Source organism: Panulirus ornatus, chromosome 2 (genome assembly GCF_036320965.1).
Source record: "Panulirus ornatus isolate Po-2019 chromosome 2, ASM3632096v1, whole genome shotgun sequence".
NCBI lineage: Eukaryota > Metazoa > Arthropoda > Malacostraca > Decapoda > Palinuridae > Panulirus > Panulirus ornatus.
The window spans coordinates 26,341,138-26,348,777 of NC_092225.1; positions in this window are offsets into that span (position 1 = coordinate 26,341,138).

The window sequence follows — 7,640 nt, forward strand, 5'->3', positions numbered from 1 at the left end:
ACTACCTCTTCTCTGTTTACCAAATCATTTTCCCTAACCCTCTCACTTTGCACACCACCTCGACCAAAACACCCTATATCTGCCACTCTGTCATCAGACACATTCAACAAACCTTCAAAATACTCATTCCATCTCCTTCTCACATCACCACTACTTGTTATCACCTCCCCATTTACGCCCTTCACTGAAGTTCCCATTTGCTCCCTTGTCTTACGCACCCTATTTACCTCCTTCCAGAACATCTTTTTATTCTCCCTAAAATTTACTGATAGTCTCTCACCCCAACTCTCATTTGCCCTTTTTTTCACCTCTTGCACCTTTCTCTTGACCTCCTGTCTCTTTCTTTTATACTTCTCCCACTCAATTGCATTTTTTCCCTGCAAAAATCGTCCAAATGCCTCTCTCTTCTCTTTCACTAATACTCTTACTTCTTCATCCCACCACTCACTACCCTTTCTAAACAGCCCACCTCCCACTCTTCTCATGCCACAAGCATCTTTTGCGCAATCCATCACTGATTCCCTAAATACATCCCATTCCTCCCCCACTCCCCTTACTTCCATTGTTCTCACCTTTTTCCATTCTGTACACAGTCTCTCCTGGTACTTCCCCACACAGGTCTCCTTCCCAAGCTCACTTACTCTCACCACCTTCTTCACCCCAACATTCACTCCTCTTTTCTGAAAACCCATACTAATCTTCACCTTAGCCTCCACAAGATAATGATCAGACATCCCTCCAGTTGCACCTCTCAGCACATTAACATCCAAAAGTCTCTCTTTCGCACGCCTGTCAATTAACACGTAATCCAATAACGCTCTCTGGCCATCTCTCCTACTTACATAAGTATACTTATGTATATCTCGCTTTTTAAACCAGGTATTCCCAATCATCAGTCCTTTTTCAGCACATAAATCTACAAGCTCTTCACCATTTCCATTTACAACACTGAACACCCCATGCATACCAATTATTCCCTCAACTGCCACATTACTCACCTTTGCATTCAAATCACCCATCACTATAACCCGGTCTCGTGCATCAAAACCGCTAACACACTCATTCAGCTGCTCCCAAAACACTTGCCTCTCATGATCTTTCTTCTCATGCCCAGGTGCATATGCACCAATAATCACCCACCTCTCTCCATCAACTTTCAATTTTACCCATATTAATCGAGAATTTACTTTCTTACATTCTATCACATACTCCCACAACTCCTGTTTCAGGAGTATTGCTACTCCTTCCCTTGCTCTTGTCCTCTCACTAACCCCTGACTTCACTCCCCAGACATTTCCAAACCACTCTTCCCCTTTACCCTTGAGCTTCGTTTCACTCAGAGCCAAAACATCCAGGTTCCTTTCCTCAAACATATTACCTATCTCTCCTTTTTTCACATCTTGGTTACATCCACACACATTTAGGCACCCCACTCTGAGCCTTCGAGGAGGATGATCACTCCCCGCGTGACTCCTTCTTCTGTTTCCCATTTTAGAAAGTTAATACAAGGAGGGGAGGATTTCCGGCCCCCCGCTCCCGTCCCCTCTAGTCGCTTTCTACGACACGCGAGGAATACGTGGGAAGTATTCTTTCACCCCTATCCCCAGGGATAATATACATATATATATACATATACACACACACACACATACACACACACACGCACATACACACACACACACACACATACATATATATACATATGAAAAATGTAAGAAACAATTTAGAAAACAAACTTTTAGCTTGAAATGAATGAAAAAAAATGAATGTCACATAATGGTTCAACCTCTGGCTATGGAAAAGGAAATGTACAATTTATTCACACAAACATATATACATATATATATATATATATATATATATATATATACTTCTTTGGTTTAAGTTGCACTAGTATCTTTTTGTCTACATTTGTAATTTCAAACACATTACAATGTGGAAAACCAGTGTAAAACTTGACTAAACAAGAGAGAGGAGACATTGCCATGGTTGTGGTGCAGTATGAAAATTTTGATTTCCGTGACGCTGCTGCAGTAGGTATGTAATGACAATGTCCTATACCGCTCCTGCTAAAGGGGTAGACAAGCCTGAATCACGTGGTCCTGCATCATAAGTTATGGCATATGCATAACCAAAGGTGAAGTGTCTTAGAGTGAATCCTAAATTTAGTTAACTGGTTATTTAAGCTGAGGGCTTATGACTGCCAAGGTCCATTAAAAATGTCAGCATCTAGTCATCACCTCTTTCCCAGGCTTGATATCATTCCCAGATGAAAAACATTCTCTGAATATGTAGGGCCCTTGACCCCCATGGTGGTGATGCTTGGCTTATTAGAGCTGCTAGGGTCATCCAATCTAGAAAATAGATAAAGCTTCTGTTTTGAGAGGCGTTGATGAAGCAATGTGTCGTTCATAAGGTGTGAATTACTGTTGCTGGCCAGGTTCGTTGTGCAGGGCAGGTAATTATGGTTTGGAAAATCAACCAGATTCTTTACACTGGCTTACTAAAATGGCACACACTCCATGGGCACTATAGCTGCAAATAAGAAGTAGCAGTGCTAATGTGAGATAAGCATTGCTACACACTTGTATATAATATGATAATGATAAAAATAATAATAATTAGCATTTATGGATCTGGAGAAAGCATTTGATACGGTTGAGGAAGATACCTTGTGGAAGGTGCTACAAACATGGAATGCAAGAGGAAAGCTACTAGATGCAGTGTAGCAGTCTCAACAAAGTAAGTTGAGAGCAAGCAGGAAGGTCATTGGTTCCAAATTAAGGTTGATTTGTTTAGAGAATGTTTGATGCCACCATGCCTCTTTAATTTCTTTATCGATGGGGGTGTGTGAGAGATATTTTTTAGTCCTTGGGAGAGGGGCAAGGCCACAGTGTACTGGGAGTTGAAGACCCTAAGAGGTGAGTAAGTTGGTGTTTGCACATCACGAGTTGGTGGAGGTGAGGGTGAAGGTTTATAGAAGCTTTTGAGAAAAAAAAAGGAAATGCACGGGAGGTATGTAAGGACAGGAATAAGTGGGGACTTTTGTTGTGGCCATCCCTTTGATGGGAATTCCCAGGGCATCAGATATACAGATAGAAAGATACAAATTTAGCTGAAACAAAAGAAAAACTAAAGATCAGAGAATACTTCTCTTATATTTCTTCTGTTTCATATAGTACTACTATTGATATAAAAGTGCAGCTGAGAAAAAATATCTTAGTTCCAGCTTCCACATCAATTCTGAAACTCAAATACAAAAGCACAAAACTGGATATCATGAAACTAAAAGAGAAGAGTAATATACAGAATCTTTATTTCTGATAAGCCTCTGTTCACAAATGCTGATAAATAATTTTCTATTACATTTAAAACAAACATCTCCAGCTAAGCACTTAAATGTTCATCCTGTGCATTAAAAAATTACCATGGACTGCTGGCACAGATCTGGTAAGTATGAGAAGCTAGTCTTCTTACACATTCATGTCATTAATACCTCCATCACAAGCATCATCACAGTTCATTTTGAAATTACACACAGCCAATGAGAAAGTGTGGTGTAGCATAATATTATGTATGACAGTACACAGTAAGACAGACAATCTCTAAAACAACTGTACAAGAATTTGACATGCCTCAGGGTCAGATATATTTCCTCATATGAGGGTCTACAACATTTCGCTTAAATCTCTTGAGAATCTAGACCTAATATACTTAATTTGCAAGAATTCAATGAAGTGGGAACTGCAAATTCTTACAATGCATTCCGTTAACTCCCTTTAAAGCATTACAACTATTACAGCTACTCAATAAATTTGCTTTTAAACTTCTAACTCATCATTACATTCTATACAGATAAGTATCTCATGAACTATCCTTAAACTATATTTTTCTTGTTACCTGAAGGAACATTCACAAAAAATCATTCTACCTATATATCTATCACCAATAAGTTCATTCTACAGTCCATTGATATGATCAGGTTCGTACATGCTCTTCTATCACTCATCCATATTCTCAACCCATACCTAATGTGTTGAAAGTGAAACATGAACTTCTCTACTTAAAGAACTGCTTCCTACCCTTTAATTTTGCCTTTTAAGTTGACCTGTTTATTGAGGCTAATGTTTCCATTCACACCACCTCTATACACAAGATGCTTCTACTGCACTATCTTTCAAATCATTCCTTTGGCCCACTCATCTGAAATATCTCTAGTCCCAATCAATCCTCTCACTGCATCTATCTATCTTTTCTGGGGTCTACATCTCTCCTTGAACCTTCAACTGTATTACCATATAGCGTACATTTTCATTCTGAAATTTGAGCCATTTTAAACCAAAGATGAGCTGTGGCAGTTATTTTGAAAGTCAGATTGGCAAGAACTGAGGAGTCTTGATAGAAACCATTCATATTAGTAAAATCTTGTTCCAATCTGTTCATTTGCTTCCAAAAATATTTTAGCAACTTGAGCCAATCAGAGGTCAATTTGTACTTAAACGTAGCTATATTAGATATTGGATCAGCATGAAATGAGGAAACTTGATAGAGGACAATCAATAAATAATTTCTAATTAGATCCAATTTATGTGAATCACTGATTTCTAAGGAGATAAAAAAGTGAAAAGTTACTAGATAGATGACACATGAAAAGTTTAGACAACATAACAATGCCAAAAGCTCATAAGGTGAGCTGAAAAGTAAAGAGGGAAGTGGAAAAATACCCTGAGAGCTAAGAAGGTTGTGAAAAAGTTGACTTTCAAAAAGGAACAAGTAGTAAATATTAGGACAGACATGATAACATAAAAGAGTTCAGTTCTTAGAAGTGCAAGGGAAGAAACAAACATCATAATGGCCTATCACAGTGATCTTTTGATGCTGCTATTTGTAAAGGATTGGTCTGTGGTCTAGGTAGTGGTATGGGCAAAGAATCAGATAATTCTTATCAGTAGAAACCTAAGGAAAGAGAACTAACACTGGCAAAAGGCAAATGGGTCAAGTTATGAGGTCAGATTGAGAGAGCTGATTAACCAGACTGCTTTTAAATTGTCAAGTTTTTCAGATGAAAACCTTACCATATGTGAAAGCAGTACTCCATAGCAGGATGAATCAATCCTTTGTATATTTAAAGTAAAAAGAAAATATGGTGTTAACAAATATGTTTATTGTGGTTGGTGGTGGAATTACTATACTATAAAAGAAGATACTAAAGGTGTGAGGGTTTTAGAAAGGGAAACAGGAAGCAATTGGATTTTAATGGCATCAAACTCAATGAAGTTGCATCTGTCCCAGTTAGAAATCCTGTCTAAATCTGAGTTTATATGGTACATGTCATGGATCAGATGTAGATCACACAAGAGAAGATGGAAAAGATTTTAAAAAAGTGGAGGAATGCAGAGCTGAATCCTGAGCCCATGAGTGCAAAGTGCATTTAGTTATCAGTTGAAGGAAGGGTGTCACATTAGAAGTACGAAGAGCCTTGAAGACAGGCCAGACACCTGCAGGATACCTTTGAGAATAGGGAAAGAGGAAAGTTGATCCTTCATCAATTATGAAGACTTGACTACCAACAGAGGAGTATAGACTAAGAGAATGGAATGAGGGAGAAAACCCAAAAGAGGAGAGCCTGGAGATCAAACCCCAATGCTGCACCCTGTCAGATAACTTAAATGTGTCAAGGACTACAACACAGGATTCCCTAAAACTGACCAATCTTGACCTACATATACTTGGGTTTCACATCCGTATATCATGCAGCCTTCTTACATTCGCTAAATCTTTCATTAACTCCAGTTTTTCTCTATTGCAGGATTCTGATCTCAGCTTCAGCTCTCCTAAAACCATCCTTATTGAAATTCAATCTTAATTATCTAAACTTTTCTATAGCATTCTGTTCTTAAACATTCAAACTTATTCTTACATTGTGACATCCCACCTTTCAAAATCTAAGAGTTATACTTTTACTCACATTCACTTACCGCCTCCTTCTCCTCCTAGCACCCATCATTCTAACCAACTTTTTCAATGACTCAGTTAACAGCACAATATCATCTGCATACAACTGAGTTAACTATGACTCATCAATTCACCACTATCACCTCAACTCAGTATCATCTCATGTAGGGCCCCATCCATAAAATCCTTAACAACATTTCTTTGTAAAAAGTAATCTAATATGCATGCTCTAAGGCCTCCACCTTTCTTTGTACAAGGCTTAACTCTCACATAACACAAGGACTAGGCATTTCTTGGTGGCCTCTGCATTACTTCCTCTAATTCAATGTACAATAAATAATCAGAACTTGGCATGATCACATAATCTTGTAATTGATTATAACTATTTAGTGAAAGTGTTTACAAACTGAACAGACAGAATAATATAACTGAGATCAAAATTATTCTCACATTGTAAAGCATTCAACATTATTTTACTCGAAAAGATGAAAGAGGAAACTTTGTTTTTGCAAACTGCAGAATTCTATTGTTCACAATTCAGGTATCACTTGGGCCACTGTGTCCTTGCTAATACAACATTAAGAATTAAAGCCAATAATGTAATTTGGCAACTTCACCAAGTTATCCTAAATTTTTTAAGCAAATGAACAAAATGTCTGAACCTGATGAAGGCTGTCTTTATGCAAACTTACTGGTATCAACTCAATCACTCCGCTATCAATGACCAAAAAAGAAAATCACTGTGGTGATATGGTTGCCATTACAATACAGAACTGCTGTCCAAAGTATATTGTGAAGAGCACGCTTATACATCTTAATGCATTCTTACCAATAATATGCAACATTATTTGCTCCACTAAAATACATTAGCTCTTTCCTAAAATTTTCTAAAATGCTGAAATTCATATTTTTTCAAAAGTAGTCATACAGATATAAAACAATAACATGATTTCATCCATTTCTTCAATGCTTTATGATTATATAAGAGCAGAGAATAATATGATTAGGTTAAAAGTGCTGACATCATAAAATGTAATCACTTAAGAGATGATTTTAATAACCTTATTTCCAACAATAATTCTACCTCATGAATTTGTTTAACACTCAAAAGATGAAAGTCATACAGCTATACTCCCCAAAACACACTCTAATAAAATTTTCATTCATACAGTATTTACACCTATGTAATACACTTGGTTCTCTTATCTTTATTACTGTATAGCTAAGACACTATATTGCTTTATACTTAACATATAAAAAAAGGTTAAACCACATGATAAGGTGAACATATTTCAAATTACAAAAACATTCCAAGAAATATGACCAAAAATGCAACACTAGTATCAATAATAATAATCATTTCATCATATAGTTTTTATATGCTAAATGTGTAGGAGTAACTTAGATGAAAAGTGAATTCAAAACCAAGTAACTTCATTTGTCTTGGTGAAAATACAAATTGCTAATTTCAATGTGAGTACAAGTGTGACATGTGATAATGGTAATGTATTAGACTGGTCTTCCTATACAATTGACATGAAGGTTCACTTATTCATCGATGTACTTGACCATGACCAATCTGTGCCATCCATGAGTACTTAATCTTTGGGTCTCTCACCCACAAAACCAAAGGGCAAAAAAAAGAGAAACAAAATCCCCACCTTTCTGACTTGACTGTTTACTTA